The sequence below is a fragment of the Netta rufina genome, assembly GCF_964035555.1.
Source record: "Netta rufina genome assembly, chromosome: 5".
In the NCBI taxonomy this organism is placed as follows: Eukaryota; Metazoa; Chordata; class Aves; order Anseriformes; family Anatidae; genus Netta; species Netta rufina.
The window spans coordinates 19,709,000-19,725,889 of record NC_140128.1 but is presented as its reverse complement, the minus strand read 5'-3'; the positions used below and the strand labels follow the sequence as shown (position 1 = coordinate 19,725,889).

General features: G+C 52.7%; 1 protein-coding gene across 1 annotated transcript in view; it reads right to left on the bottom strand.

The window, feature by feature from the left end:
* Nucleotides 1–16,364, bottom strand: part of HRAS (HRas proto-oncogene, GTPase) — a 36,231-nt gene extending 19,867 nt beyond the window's left edge. Inside the window, exon 1 of the mRNA XM_084287358.1 lies at nucleotides 15,954–16,364. The gene's annotated coding sequence lies outside the window, so the exon portion shown is untranslated. The remainder of the gene's footprint in view (nucleotides 1–15,953) is intronic.
* Between the last annotated feature and the right edge of the window lie 526 nt (nucleotides 16,365–16,890).

Here is a 16,890-nt window from a genome sequence, read left to right as displayed (position 1 = left end):
AACGCTAACAGTCCCCACTAAACCATATCCCTAAGCTCTACATCTAAACGTCTTTTGAAGACTTCCAGGGATGGTGACTCCACCACTTCCCTGGGCAGCCTGTTCCAGTGCCTCACAACCCTTTCAGTGAAGAAGTTCTTCCTAACATCTAACCTAAAACTCCCCTGGCTGAACTTAAGCCCATTCCCCCTCGTCCTGTCACCAGGCACGTGGGAGAACAGGCCAACCCCCACCTCGCTACAGCCTCCCTTGAGGTACCTATAAAGAGCGATAAGGTCACCCCTGAGCCTCCTCTTCTCCAGGCTGAACAAGCCCAGCTCCCTCAGCCGCTCCTCGTAGGACTTGATGTCATAGGACTGATGTCTTGATGACTGATGTCATCAAGAGGACTTGATGTCGTAGGACTAAGATGTCATAGAGGATTCTCAAGTAGCCCCAAAATTGTCTTTTCCTCTTTCCAGTGGAAATCAACCCTAAGTATGAGACCCAGAGCAGGGTCTCGTCCTACTGGGTATTCTCCAAACAAGAAAGAGGGTTCCTATGCCTCCCCTCAGAATTTCTGAACCTGCTGCAGGAGCTCAGCTCTACAACGCTGAGGATGCACACACTGCAGACACGTTCCAGAAAGAAACACAGCAGCATTTATTGGATTTATTCTTGGACTTGATAAGGCTCATGGAAACGGTTCTGTTTGGCCTCAGAAAAGAAGAACCACAAAAAGCAAATTCAGAGCTTCAGAACTTCAAAACTTCACCTGATAGCCCTGAGCCACTGTGTGTGTCTAGTATGCAAAAGGTGTGAGATTTTTAATTTTCCAGAAGAAGGGAGAGGCCAGCCCAAGCTATGAGTCACAACCAAACTCCTGAGTGTCCAACTTGATATCTGACCTTGGAGGATCGGTTTAAGGGAAAGGAAGAAAGTATTATCAATGAAGCCATTAAAGCCAAGCCAGTCAACATTGGCTTAAGGCTTCATGTTATCTTTATTTTCAACCTTAGCACATATGGAGCATTTAACCCTCTCAGCATCTCGAGACAGGAACAAGGAAGAGTGACATTTCCTGGGAAATGAAGGATTAAAAATACAAGTTCACTCAGTCAGGAGGCACAGAGGAAGACTGCAGAGCAGCTCTGAAAGTCAGCAATCAAAATCCAAGCAGAAACATGATGAAACATGATGGACCGATTCAGCCACGTGAAGCATGGTAGAGTCAGAACAAGTGCTGAGGTCTCCTAATTATCCCAAATCCTACCTTCGTGTTCCCTCCTGTTCCTCAGCACTGGCTCCCGAGGATGTGCAGAGCCTCCATGAAGGAGCTCCTGCGAGGGGAGCAACAGAAAACCAGGCCTGCAGGTGTCCCATCGTGGTCTCAGGGTTTGTCTAGACTATGGGAGCTGCAGGCACATTGGTTAACATGTGGGGACCACAGACAGAACTGCTGTAGCCGAGACCCACCTGATTCACGACACTGTGGCTTTGGTTTAAAATATAAATAATTAAATAAAATGACCTTCCCTTCAGCCCACTGGGAAAAATCCAAGCATCTCCCTTTAGTCCCCTACCATATAGCAACACAGCCTCATCATTATGACTAAAACTTACTTGATATATGCTATTAAAGTGGGGGTTAGGAACAGTTATATGGCCAGCATCGCTCTGAAACAACCAATTGCTGGGAGCAACTCATGCTATCGCCCTTCTCCATCAGCCCTCATCAACCAAACAGGCCCCGACCTTTCCTTCCAAGGTGTTCAGTATCTGCCCTCCCGAGCACCAAAGACGGTGATTTTATTTCATTTTTGTCAGCCTGCTACTCTAAACATGAATTGCAGCAGCTCCAAAGCTGCTGTTTGAGCTTAATGGCCTGGTGCTATGTGTGGCCTGAGGCCTCTCCACTTATCCTCACCCCTACCTGCAGAACTTGCCCGCGGTACCTCTGCTGACTTGGTGGAGGCTGTGAGGGCAACAGATGTCCAAGCAACAACACATGTCATGGGCGCAGGTTGTTCTGTAGGAGTTAGAACAAGAAAGTGAGAAAACGGGCAGGTGATGTGAGCTGGTTCTCCTAAAAACATCGCCTTGTCTCGTGAGGTGACGCAAGCTTCCCAGCTCCTGTCACAGCACGAGCCATCTTGTGAGCCTCAAGTCAGGCTCAGGAACTACCCGTAAGACATGGAAGTGTTCCTTCTAAGCCAACAGCCACCAAGAGCAGTCACATCATCTTTACCTGTGCACAACCAGATCTTTCAGAGTTTTGCTGAGGGCCTGGGGGCTCTCTTTTGGTTTAGTGTTGGTGGTGGTTTGGTTTTTGTTTTGTTTTAAAGCGAACAGAGAACAACCAATCCGTCCATTTCTCCTTAAAAGCTTGGTAAGAAGACAAAAAGATCCTTCCTTGGAAAAGCAGGATAAATGCAGAGATTAAGATTGAACTGTGATTTTTATTTTTTTTTTTTTTGCTTGTTTGTTTTTTTTTTTTTATGGCCTTGCCAGTATCATCAGGCCTCCTGGAAACACACTGAAATGTGGGACTGGCTGTAAGATCTCAAACATGATTATTTGCTTTTGCAGGAGCCTGGAGGAGACACAAGTCACCAGCGAGGTTTTGGGAAGCGATGATGTACTGATGAAGTCTCCCTCCTTCATCTGGCAGCAGCAGACTTCACCAGCATTGCTCCTCAGGACTCTTAAGACATACACAGCACTTTGTCATTCTCGGACATCGTTCACACCTAACTGGAAATAAACTGATTCCTCATTTCCCCCTTAAACCCTCTCTTATTTTCAGAAAGCAGCTCCCTGAGGACTGTGTCTGTCCCTACAACGAACCTCCAAGGCCACAGCATGGTGGAGTGGGTACGGTTCCTACATAGCTCTCATTGTTCCCACACAGGAACTTCAGCTGAAGCATTAAAAAAAAAATAAAAAATCAATGTTTGCAAAAAGCTTTTTTAAACAGAAAAAGCCCACAGAAAACCACCAGCTTGCATGTCAAACAAGCTAACTTTAACTTGAAACACTACTCGAGCAAAAATAGACGCTGCACTGTTCTGCAGGGGGAACATATTCACAGAAGAGGAAAATTCATACTTGAACAGCAGGGAAAAAGCAGCGAGCTCTGAAAGCCTGTCAACTTAGCCTCAAAATCCATCCTCAAAAACTTGGGGTAAATGAACTCCTAAATGAATTGCAGTCTGGGGCTGATTAGGATCCAGGATTTGGACTCAGAAACCCCTACCAACCATACATCTTCTGCACCATCATGCAACCATGTCCTGCTTTTACCCGCACACCCCCCTCCTGTCCTGCCTCAGGTAGGACCCGCATCCCAAACCAGGGTTCAGTGGCTGGACCTGGGCTGTTGCTGCTCCAGGACAGGGAGCGAGCACGTCACACAAGCCATAAACACTTATTTACAACCCACAGGAGGATGAAGGGGCTGCTGAAGTTCTGCTGGCCTGTCACCACCGGTCATACTCTGTTCATCTTCAGCATCACACTTAGAAACATAAGCAGAAGTTCGTGTGCCTTTCTCCGCTGTCTAACACTGGGCAGAGGAATGGAGATGTGCTGCAAAGGCGCTGTTCCCAGCGGAGGCTGACATTCCACAGGCTTAATTTGTCATTATTTCCACTTACTTCTGATCAAACTCGAGATAAACTACGTCAACCCAAACAAGAATCTGACTTCACAGTCCAAAATTCTGTTCAGACAGAAAATTCACGCAGTCGGCCTTTTTTAAAGGCTCCCACATGGCTGCAAGGTCTGCAGAAGACACTGAGACCATTGTGAAAGAGTCAGTGCCCCAGCTGGGCTCTAGATGACAAGTGCTTCATGCCACTTTTAGCAAGTTGTTTTTTGGTTTTTTAATTCTGCAGCACCAGAGGAACTGATGCTCTTGAAGAACACAGAAACCCAAGGAGCGCTCAGCACACTCCAAAACACCATGAATTGCCAGCTACACGAGGTCCACCCAAAGCTCTGCAGCTGCACCTAAAATGAAGCGTGTCATGCACCCACCATGGACATTTATTTGCAAAGCACCAGGTTCTGTCCCCCTGGGTGACATCCTGCTGCCTTCACGCTGCTGCTCCTGGGTGATGGATGATGGCTCCATCCTGCTGGGCACCAGCTGGCTGCGATGCTGAGCTCAGCACCACGGCACCCCAGCGCCACGACCTGCCTGCACCTCTCGCCCGCAGCCAAAAGCTGCCAGCAGCTCTCTGAAGCCGCGTTCGCAGCGCCACGTTGCCTCTGAAGGCAAACCACAATGTGCTGTTTCAAAGCAACCAGCTGATGAGGAACAACAATAGGCAGAAGGAAAAAAAAAAAAGAAAGAAAACCACCTTGAACCACTCCCCCTCCTTTCTCTCACGAGAAGCTTATAGTAATTGCAAAGCATGAGAATCTGAACAAACGCCCTGCTTGGGCAACTGGGGCCATCCCCGGGAAAATATTTGCATCTAGGGGATGTGAGAGTTGTGCAACCGGCGAAGTATCAAGCCAGATAAGGCAGAGACCTTTCACTAGGCTCCAGAGAGACACACTCGTCACTCCGTGATGCTGACTCAGGCTAAGACAAGTTGCTTTAATTTTCTCTCCCTCCCTCCAGCCTTCACAGGGGAAATAATACCAGCCTACTGCTCAGGCAGTTTGAAGCCACCGGGCGCTATTTGCAGAGCTGAATCAGAAACCGAAGGAGCCATCGGTAGAAGCACGGGAAGGAAGATGGCTTCTCCATGATGGGAGCCTGGTTCCCACCCGAAAGGTCTTAAACTCGTAAGGAAATTCCTCGTGCAACAAGGTTAGCTGTGCCTGGGACACGACGTGCAGCTTTACCCATGTTCCATTATTTCCCGTGCCTAAGGCTTGATGCAGCCTTCTGAGCCCTGCTGGAGTTAGTTACACATACATCTCGTTTGGGAATTAGACCAGAGAAATTAGTTAGGAAGGTCACACAGTTACAGAAAATTGACAAAGACTGAGGGCTCCTGGCTCCTGCCGCCAGCTTTCCAGCACCAGTACACCTGCCTGTTGAGCCGGGAGAGCAAAGCAAACCCACCGCGCTAACAATCCCGTGTTAACGTCTCTTTTGGCCCTCGCTGACTTGGCTTTTTCCCCCGTGGAAGAAATAACAGAAGCAGCTACCGAAGAAGAGCTGGGAAATGGGGCAGGTCCACCAGCAACGCACCTGCTGACCTGCGGGACCCACAAACAGCAGGCAGAAGGCACAGCAAACAGCGGGAGGCGCGCAGGGAGCAGCGAGTGCCTGGTGCTGTGCCAGGCGTTGGGACACTCTTCAAACACGGCCACTATTTGTCGTGCCAAAGTTCAGAGGGGAAGGACGGCAATGAATGCAAAACACATGCTGTGGGGCTGCACTACCAGGCTCTGGGGCACCTTCCTTCGGGAATTAAAGGCTCCTGAAGGTTTTCCAAACACTCTCCGTCTCGGCTGCAGAGCCACATCCATCCCCTTGAGCAGACCTCATGCAGCCCCAGCCCTTCACATCGTGGGATGTAACGCAGAAAAGCTTGTCCTGGACACAGGCAGCTGGTTAAGAGAGCAAGGAGAGGTCAGGCACATTGCAAAGGGAGGATGAGGCACCACGTAGCAAACAATGAGGTATCTTTGCCTTCCTCTGCAGCACGCAATGGGCGCTTCCAACCTGCGGTCAGCCCGAAATTTTTCCCCTAACATACTCTCCGTGACTGCAAAGACACTGGAGCCCCTTTGACATTTTCAGGTCTCTTCATGGGCACATTACGGTTGTGACATTTGGTCTTCTACTGCACAGGGTACGTTTACTGTACAGCAATGATTTTCTGCCTTTATCAATCCAAAAAAAAAAAACAACACATTCCTGTGCAGCTTTCCGAACAACACACTTCAGCTCCCTGACAGCACTTCTTGTTTGTACTGCACGGCTTTTGCAGACCCTTCAAAAACCACCCAGGGCTCCTCGCCTGCATCAGGAGCAGCGGCTGAGAACCGCAGTTAAAAGGCCTGGAGCAGCTGGAACACACGCAGTGGCTTTCCTGAGGCTGTCCAGAACTGAATGCTGATTTACAGGTATCTGACCTCACAGGAATTAATGCTTCAGTAAGCAGCAAGGTGGGGCACAAAGCCATGTATTTTTTTGGGGGGTCATAGGATTTGATGCTAACCACGCAGGCATGGGATAGGACAAGAAATGGGGCAGGGCAGGCTCGGTGCTGGCCGCCAGCGCAGGGACTGAGGCTGAGCTCTGCAGGTTCCTGCTGCAGCCAGCCTCCTCGCTCCCGAAACACCTGGTGCATCACGTTCCTGCCACCGGGCTAATTCTTCTCCAGGAGAAAGGCATGATGGAACAAGCGCTCCCAATCAAAGGGGAAACTCAGCCAGCGAAGAAAATCCTCCCCGGGCTACCAGGCTTTATTCCTACCTGTTGGCTCAGCTCAGGTTTGCAGTTTTTTCATGAAAGGCTCTCGCCACCTCCGCCCTGCTCCCTGAAGACCACTCTGCTTTCCACAGCAACCACAAAGGCTGAGCACCAGTGGGAAGCAACCCTACAGAACCCAGCTCTGTTAACACAGCAGTGCTCCAGCGTTAAGGGGCATGGGTTTTACCCACCAAACCCCAGAGCACCCACGTTTGCTGCCCTTGTAACCTGGAGGCACCACAGGGTTAACCCCAAGTCCCCACACGGGTGTCTCAGCTCCAGATTTAGGATTTCGAGGTCTCAAGCCTCTGCTTCACAGGAGGGAGCTACTGGGAGGTATCTGCACCCCTCCAGCTCTCAGCCAGCAAGAAACTGCAATGAAACAGCTCTCAAGCAAAACAGTAGAGGTTTACCAGGTAAGACAGCACACAGCTAAGGACAGGCTATATTCAACGCTGCCTTGCTCTCTGTGCTACTCTTCCTGGCAAAACAGAGGCAGTCAAGGTGGGATTCATCTCACCTACAAGAGAGCCCATCAGCTGGAGCCTCCCTGCGATCGATGGGAAGAGACAGGCGCAATCTGTCTGCCTGCTTTCAGACATCTGCATTAGGACGAGATGAAAGCGCTCGTTTCCTCCGCCGTGCATCCACGGGGGCCGAGGGTAAGCAGCCGAGATGTGAGATGTCAACGTCTGGGCACGCAAATTGCACCCTGATGTTTCTCATCCTGCACCGAGCTCGGAAGCTTTTCAGCGAGGGACTGCACCCAACATGAAAGCACTCCCAGCCTCCGAGGCCTGGAGGTAACACCACACTTCAAACGGCAGGAGAGAGACCGATACTCTCGAGTATCTACCGCAGAGACAGCTCCGCAGCGCTTTTCCCTGGAACGATATTCCAAGTGGATGCAAGGCGTTTCGGGGGCTGCTGGGCTGCCGACGAGGAGGCAGAGCTGCAGGTCTCAACCCGCCTCTGTGCCAGCAGAAGAAGAAGGGGAAGCGTCCCAGGAGCCAAACGTTCGGTGCTGTGAGAACTGCAGAGCCCGGCAAGGCTGCAGCTTTCACTTTACACCCCAAAACAGGCACTGGGGCTGTCAGGGAAGGATGCACACACACAGAGGGGCTCAGGGACAGACACAGGGGACAGGGAAGGAAAAAAGACCTGTGCCATCTGCGTGCGCCACGGGCAGATTTGGGATTTGCAGAGCAGTCTCGAGGATTCTCTGTTTCGTGACTTCTGATATATGATCCTTTGGGGCTGGCAACGCCGGGGTTTGATGCAGACAAATGCTAAATAATGAGTCTGGGGGCAGAAAGCCAAAGCAGAGAGCACACATTAAATGGAGCTGTCACACTGCTAGACTGGCCGAGGAGAGATTGAGGAGTTATTGTAAGATTTGTGAAGCCATCAGCCCTGGTGCTACAGAAAATAAGAAAATTAGGCTCAAAGAGGGACTGCAGGCAGAATAACTTCCCTGACAGCAGGATAAATGAGGAATAAGTTGCTACAAAAAGCCCTCAAATCAAACAGGGGAAAAAAGCATGGAAGAGCCTGCACAACATTTACCTACAGTGGAACTGAACTGAAGGGTTCAGAAAACAAAAAGATGTTCAAATTAGCTCCCTGAAAAGATGATTTATAGTTGGCAGAGCTTTTTCTTCTGCATCCACCCCACTGTACACCTACGATGGGGTCTGCAGGCTCCCACCTCAGATTTCAGCCATCATCTCCGTGCACCCTCATCCCAACAGGTACCTGCTCCCGCTGCTTGTCCTGCTCCACGTATCCACTGCCAGCCACAGCAGGAGCCCTCTGACTATTTTGATTTTTGTTGTTGTTGTTGTTGTTTTTGTCTCCCCCTCCCTGGGGATATTTACTAAAGCTGCAGCCTGAATGAGCTTGTTCTAGAGGCAGGCTTTGAAACAAAGATGAAAACCCAAACTGTCCTAAGAGATGCCGCTCCGACTGCCGGCCCGTGCTCGCTGCAGCTCGCAGAGCTTTTCAGCCGACTTCAGCAGAATTTGAGCAAGACCTTGTAACCCTGTCGCAATGCAATCGCCAAGTCCTGCCAAAAACCATGTGCTCACTAGCATGCTCTGAAAAACCCCAACCCCCCTGTTACGCACTCAGCTTTCCCTCTCCTCACCAGGAGTTCTCACTTCAGACAAGGCTGGTTTTGAGGGCCGCAAACTGGCCTACAGAACCAACTCCGGACTTCTTTATTTAGAACTGGACACCTCTGCTCCAAAACTCCTGCTGGATTTCTGTTGTTGTCTTAAAAGAGCCCTGCGATTGCCTTGTTTTCTCTTTAAAGCATAGAGATTGCAGGGAGAGAAGCTGCACCCATGCGCTGTAACTGCACCTCCCAGTCAGCTGTCCTGTGCCTTCAGCAGCCCCTAGCCAGGGACTGGAGCATACAGCGACTTCCCCAGGCGTTAGACTGTGCAGATCTGACCCGCCGTGCCACCATTTATCACCAAAACCAGTAATAATTCATTCCTGCAGAGCATAAAATGAACCAACTGGCTTCCACCTGGAGCTACTGCACGGAAGACTGGGGCCTGGAGGGTTTCCCGACAGCAGCAGCAGCAGCACTGTGTATTTTTAAAGCGCTGGCTTGTGTCAGATACTGCAGAACCACCAGGCTGGCTCTCTGAAATCCTGTCTCCACGCCTGCTCTCTGCCAACGGGGAGCTTGCTGTACTGCAGGCTCAGCAGGCAGGGACCTGCTGCTTGTGTTTTCCCAGAGAGCGGCTCCTGAATCACGCTGCCCCTAATTCCGAGCAGGCAGGACGGGTCTCAGAAGCACGGATGCAGCCTCAGCCCTTTCATCCATTTCCAGCAGCAAGAGCTAGTCTTAATTTTCTATCTGCAGGCACACCAAAGGATTCGTCCTTTATGTGTGTTCAGCAATGCAAGCTCCCAGAGACACAGCCTGGCTCGTGACGTGCTGCAATCCTCCACCTTTCCCTCCCAATCCATCTGATCTCCAGAGGACAGGAGGGTCTTCTCCTCGCCTGCCTCGGAGCACCTCCACAAACACCTCCCTGGCATCTCCTGCCTGCCACTCCAGCCGAACAGCCTCCCGTTACTCACCTCCTCTCCTGAGCAGCTTTATCATCTGCTCCTCTACGGTTTCCCTGAATTACCCCAGAGGTGACCGTATTTCAGTGGCAAATTAAACTGTCACAATACATTCCTTTCTACACTGTTTTTTAAAATATGTGAGCCCTGGCTGCAGGAGAATTGTTTTGGATAGATTAGATTAGGTGCCTGGGAAACGAGTTCAAAAAAAAAAAAAAAGCATAAAGGTTTTTTGCTTCTCAAAGAAATCTACCTCTCCCTCCACCACCATCCCACCCCCCAGGAAGTTTTTTTATCCTAAAATACCTCATCAATTAACTGCATCTGGTGTTTTAGATCCACTGTTCTTTCCATGAAAAGTGCCTCAGAGCAGCTGACGAAAGAGAGATGGCTCATTTCAGAATTACCTGCTGCAAGCAGAAATCAAGAGCCAAAAGCTCTCTGAGTTTTTAATCGAGCCTTCCTCTTCTCCCCAACAAGAGGGCTACCACATTTTTTGTCAATTACTCAAGTTTTCTCACTATTTTCCAACCCACAACAGGCCAAGACACTTGGGTTTACTATGGGGTATCAACTCATTCCTGAAGACATGATGCCACTTACAGCTTTGAAGATTTACATGGAAGGGACATTCACATCTGTTTGAAGACCTGATACCAAAAATATTTAAAAATAAAACCCCACTTTCTTGAGGCTCTTTGTGGGGAGAAAGCCTTTCACCCCATCTCACCCTCTAGCATCTTTCAACGAAACTCTTCCGTGGAGGCCAAAGCTGGGCTGCAGTGGTATGACCAAGAGAAGCCCGTGCTGCAGCTCCAAGGCACCACCAGCAGTGGCTGAGATGAAGTGACAGCATTTTCAGCCTTCTGCACCTGAAGACATCTCTAACTAGGTGCCGGAAACCTTCAATCCCTGATCCCTTGACACCGGTCGTATCGCAGGGATGGGAACGCAGAACTAACACAGCACTGGGCAACACGTTTGCATTGACCTTGCCAACGGGGTCTGCCTGCTGCAAAGTAGAGCCTGTCTGTCCACGGCAGGAGCCCAGCAGTACCTGAAATGAGCTACCCGGTCAGATACGGATGCAAGGGGAGACTAGAGAAAAGTCAGTTACAGAATTAGCACACGCCTAAGCTGGAGTCTGTCTCGCTTGCCTCCAAGCGACTGATGTTTTACCCATTTACACTGAAAAGGTTGTCTTCTCAAGCCCACCCTTCTTTTTCTGGAAGATGAATTCTAGCACCTTGTGTAACACCAAGCGCTCTGACCTCTCTTTCTTGCTCTAACAAAGCCAGACACAGAGAAAGAGCACACATGCTACTGTCACTGCAGAAATACACGAGCCAGTGCCACACCAGGAGGCTGCTGCAGCAGCTAGCTGGGTAATGAAAAGGACAAGCGACTAAATAAATCACTTGCAGCCTAATTTCATATGTTCAGACCTATTTTATACACACTCCTCTTTGGTTCAGAGAAGACTGTGAATGGAGCTGGATGCAAACCACAGAAGGGTTGAAGATGGTGCGAAGGAGGCATCAGAGCAGACCGGGCACTGGAGCAAGCCCTGACTGCCTGACACTCCAGCTGATGAACCGAGTTCGCCTCTCAACGAGCCTCCCAGCAAGATCCCGACTCGCTTCAGGCCTAAGTGCTTGCAGTGAGACTCTCCTTAGAAGACTCTTCACCGGAGCCTGCTTTTCTCAGGGAGACCCTCGGCTGGCCACACTTTGATTCAGCCTGGACTGGCAGGAAAGCTCTCGGCCCACGTCATGCAGCAGGCTTGGGGATGCCTTCTTCCACAGATCTCTTCTTTCACTCCTCGCCTCTCCTCCTACAGGGCTGTGTTGAAGAACAGCTCGAGGGAAAGCAGGAGAAGTGCCCAACCCCATCGTGCACAGGGGCTCCTCTCATTTCACTCCTGCTCCCTGACTTTTTAGATTTCACTCACCGCCTTCTCCCACTGCCAGAGCATCCTCCTCTTCGTTTCACAGGTCACAGCTCCTCCCTAGTGTCTGCTGCTCTCCAAGGATGCTAAACAAGCAGATGATGTACAGGCATCTTCCCCGAGAACTGTAGCTGTGGCAATGTCTCTTTTTTGCATTTGTCAAGTTACCGCTCCCACACGCATCTAAATTCAGCTCCATCAGCTCCTGAATTTAACTTAAATGTGAGCAGCCTGATTTGTAATGGGCTTAGCTATGCAAAAGGAAAAACCCACTTACAGATGTGCCCGGCGCTGTGTTATGCAAGTACCTATCCTCTTGCTGCCTCTGCCTTACCAGAGCACCCTCAGCCAGGACACCCCCCCTTTTTTAGGGGACATTCTGCACTGAGCCACCCAGCATCCTGCTACGCATCACTCCCAACAAAGCAGAGGGTCCAGGGAAAGAAAGCAACAAGCTCAGCCTAGAACAACGAGAGAGCCAGGGCTCCTGGGTCCTCAGCCTTGCGCTTTACCCACCGAGCCCTCTGTCAGCACCGGCTCTGGCAAGATGGATGGCGTTCAGGGATCGCACTTCACCGTCAGACAGACGCCACGGGCAGGTCGTGCATTAAGGCGGGGGTATCGCAGCCAGCATGGAAAGAGCATTCTCTCTGACGGGAGACAGACCATCCTACTAAAATTTAAAGCTAGATTCCGGCTGCAAGGAGTTGGTGATTCCAGTTTTGCTTTGCCTGAACGAGTCATTAATCAGCACTGGTTTTCATGAGACCAAGAAACAGGCGGCAAGGACAGGGAATCGAACAGATAATCACGAAGCATTTTCCTTTGGATAGCTATCATGCTAAACTAACATCACCAGCTTTCTTCTCTCCCCACAGCAAATCAACTGCACAGGAGCACTCCTCCTGGCCTCCTCCTCCCCGGTCAGTCGTGCTTTGTAACTGCAGGCTGCCCGGGCTGCTCCCTGCACAGCGCACTCGAGTGTTATCCAGGGCACTGCACACAACCCAGAGGCACGGCGTAACTCACCTCCAGCAGAGACCTTTCCTCCTGGAACGAGAGGGCGTCATCGCGCAGCTCCTAGCACCGAAGCAGGGAACTGTGACATCCGTGCCTTAGCTCATTCGCTGCAGCACCACCACTGCAATCATCAGCGGAGACAAATCACTCGCTCTGAACGCTTCCATCACTTGCCTCTAGACTGTCTGAGCTTTGCTGCCAAGGCAAGACAAATTTCCTCCCCTGAAATGCATCGCTTTCTATTCCTCACATTGTTTTCAAGAATATTCTCTGTAGATTTCATCCAAAAAAAAAAAAAAGTATTATCCATAACAGCATGCTCTTTTTTAGGACACTTTAATCTTTTAATACTGGATCTGCTAAGGTGAATATTCTGCTTGGTCAGGCACAATAACCTGCTCGCCTCCTGCCACTAAACCAACCAACCTGACATCCAGGCTCTGAAAAGTAACAATAAGGGAAAAAACTTCCAGTACCCTAATAAATCCTCCTGCCCTACTGAAAGACACCTCCCGGATGTAACCTCGGAGGGCAGGAAAGGGAGGAACGATGATGCCGAGAGCAGGGAACCAGGAGGTCCAGGAGGGGTGATGGGGGTATGTCAGGCAGCAGATGGAAACAGATTGCATAAGGATACAAAAACAAAGAAGAAAGTCTGCCATTTGGTCCTAGTCATTCTCTTAGGATACAAAGATATTGAGATATTTAGTCAAAATCCCTTCAAAAAAATAAAAAGGCATAGGGGAAAAATAAATGGCAAGAATGAGAGCTGGAAGAAAACTCCAGAATTGCAGAAACACCCTTCTCACAGCAGCCAGAAAGTCAGGGGAGAGCTAGAGGAGCATCACCACTGAGCAAACATCTTCATATTCCTACACAGACACTGCCTTTGGTTCAGCTGGCTAGGAGCGTTCAGTAAAAATCGCCACCAAGGTGGAAAAAAAGGGGAAGATGGTTAATTTAGACCAAACAAACATGAAAAGAGAGGCAGAAGAAAGAATGAAAGAAAAACGATGACAGAGAAGTGAAAACACTACAGGGAAAGGAGAAAGGGGAAGGAAAAATGAAGTGAAACAAATACTGAGAACAGCTCAGGGAAAGAGAAACCACGAAGGAGTGGAGTGAAACTGGAAGGGAAAGATAAGAAGAGAAAGAGGAATGTGACACGGCAGAGCAGTTGACTTGCACTTAGCAAATAAATCATTTGTTTAATCTCATCTGTATTTGTCAAATAATTTATTTGGTTAATACTCTTCCGTGGTCTTCAACCAGCTATAAAGGGGATCAAATACCGTTTCATAAATGTACTTGCTAGATTAATACAGGTAACACTGAGTATCTTCTACATTTTTATCTGCTGCGTATCAAGCTCTGGTTGTAAGCTTACACTTCAAAACTATTATGTAGAAAGCTGATAATAAATTACAATTAGATAAGCGTGCTCAGAGCACAACCATTTTGCTTTCCTAGGCTGCCAGAAGCAGTGGCACAGCGTGTCTGGGAAGATGGCAGGCGAGACGGGCCCTGGCTGGCACTCCTGCCTCTTCCCTTTTTCAGCAACCTTCCCCCCCAAAATCGCTCTGCACGGGGTAGTTTTTGTCTCTGTTTTCATTGTGTGTACTATTCCCCCGTATTCAACTTCAGAAAGCTCTTTTAAGTCAAGAACATGAAGTTTTTGGTCTGGGTTACAAACACGGGGAGAACCGACCCCAAATTAGCAGGAGGGTGAATTTGGAGCAAGGGGTGTCAGTGCTGCACGGCTGCGTCTCGGGAAGCAAAGTTTAGAAAATTAGCTTTGCTTCTCCCAAAGGCAAGGCAAGTTGGGTGAAAGCGATGTGGAAAACGATGCACCAGTACCTCTCCTCACCCCCCCACCCTGGAGGCCACGGGATGCTGCTCCCACCACACGTTCACCACCTCCCGGAGCCGAGCAGCAGATTTACAAGAGAACCACCCCGAGGGTAGCTCCCCGGGGCTCTCCGCCAGGCAGAAAAGCGCCCCTCGGGTCTCCAGCCTTGTTTAAATATTGCCGCATAAGCGATACCCCCGAGCTGAGCTAATTATTGCTAATTACAGGATCGTTCGAATGTAAACATAGAAGGTAGGACCGTGCACGCTTCGCCGCTCGTTTGTTCGCCGTGACTAAAAGGCGGCGTGCTGACAGCTCCCACCCCAGCCCGCTCCTTCGCGGGGAAAACAGCCGTCAGTCTCCAGGCCCACCGAGGAGACCGAGCAGGGAATTCAATCAGCATCAGCCGCCCTGGTGCTGAAATGAAGCAGCTCGCGTGTTATTAATCACGCTGGGAAGGCGCTGGAGGAGCGGAAAGAAAGGAGTGGCGAGGCCGGGAGCACGGAGGGGGGACACACACGGACTCTGTTACAAACACCTGGGAAAATCGTGCAAGGCCCCGGCAGTAAAAGCAAAATACTCGGGAGCTCTGCGAGGACAGAGAGGCCAGCAGCTCTGACCAGGGAAAACCAGCGCCCATCAGCCTTACAACTGATGCTCTGGTCTCCGAGGCAGGCAATTCCTCAGCGATTTTGGGTCACACTTTGCAGAAGAGCCTAACCCCCAGTTACCGCTCAGTTAAGGCAGCACGAAGCCCGTGGGCTCTCTGCTGCTCAGTCCCTCCTCCAAGGTGCACGACCCAGCGATGCCACCCAAGCGGGGTTAAGTCACAACAAAGCCACCCGGGGTTTGTACCTGGCCTGCACCTTACAGGGCTGCCCGGGAGCAACTCTGTGCACCGCAGGCTGACGAGACACCACTCAGGCCATTTAAGCAGAGCAGCTGTGCCTAACACACACCGACCTTCGAGCTGCTTTCAGCCTTTCTGCCATCACTCCCGAGTTCACCAGTCCTCTCCAATTGCTCAGCAGCTCTTTTGTCCATGGGCATGCCCCACAACACACGTCCAGGAACCAGGTGGGCTGAGCTGCAGGGGTGCCCCCCTGCAGAGCCGGGTGTCCCTTGGATTAACGGAGGTGCCGGTGGCCCCATAGCACGGGGCACCTTGCCCCACGTACCTACGCCCCCGCCACCTGCATGCGGCCCTATGGCATGGGGCAGCGCTCCGGGGGGTGCCCGGGGGGGGCGGCAGGGGGACAAGGGATGGGCAAGGGGGGACGAGGGATGGGGACAGGGGGCAGGCGAGGGGAAGGGGCACAGGCAGAGGGGGCTAGGGGCGGGCAAGGGGGTCCGGGGGCCGAGCCGTGCTGCTGCGGGGCCGCCCCCGGGGCTCGGCGGAGGGCCGGCAGGCAGCGGGGGGCTGCGGCTCGGTGCCCCCCGCTCCCCCCGGGGCCGGGGACACCCCAAAACCCCCGACCAGCGGTACCGGGCGGGGGCGGCCGCCCCGCTAACAGGTGGCTGCGGCTGTGCCCGGCCGCTGGGCGCTGCCCACACCCCCTCCGGGTCCCTACCACCGCCCCCCGGTCCCTGCCACCCCCCTCCCCAGCCCCTGCCCCCCCTCCCCGGTCACTCACCGGCTCGCCCCCCCCTCCCCCGCGCCACGGAGGGATGCGCGGAGCGGAAGTTTGCGGCGGAATAACGACGGCTTTCTTCGCAAAACGCCCCGAGAGCCGAGCAAGCCGGGGCGGGGAGGAGGGGGGGGGGGGGGGTGCCCTCAGCCGTGCGTCGGGCCGGCGGCGAGGTGAAGTTTCCACCGCGGTGGTGGAGGCGCCCCCGGTGCGCAGCGCCCCCCCCGCATTGGCACCGGGCGCCGGGGCGCTCCGCCGCCGCCGCCCGGACAATGCGAGGCCGGGCGGGGGGAGCCGAGCCCCGCCGAACCCAGCCGAACCCAGCCGAGCGGAGCCGAGCGCGGCCGAACCCTGCCGAACCCAGCCGAAGCGCGCCCCGGCACACGCCCAGCTCCCCCCCCCCTTCTCCCAACGCACACGCAAGTCCCGCCCAGCTGTCACTCACCGCCGCCCGACGCTTCTGATAGGTCCCCCCCGCCGCCACCGCCCTCCCCGTGGGCTGCGCCGCCTGTCAATCACGCGCCGCCGGCCCGTCCCCCCCCGCCGAGGACTGGGAGCGGGGCGGTGGCGCTGTGAGGCCGCCCTGAGGCGCGGCCCCGGGGCGGTGGGGGGGGAACCGCACACGACGCCCGCCGGCCCTCCTCAGGGCTCCGCCATCGATCGGGGAAGGCTGCGGGTGCCCTCCCCGGCGCTCAGCGAAAGCCCCGGTGAGGGGCGAGTGCCCCACAGCCGTTGTTGCCCTTCCCTCGGCCTCGCCGCCCGCCGTCGGGTTTCCCCCGCAGGGCTTGGCCCCGGCGGTGGCGGTGCCGGGGGAGATGGGGCTCGGTCACGGGCAGCCGCCCTGCGGCCTGCCGGCACCCCGTGTGCTCGGGCAGCCCGCCCGGTGAGGGCTGGGGGAGCCGCCGGGCTGTTACCGGCCCCTAGGTGGTAGCCTGAAGGCTAA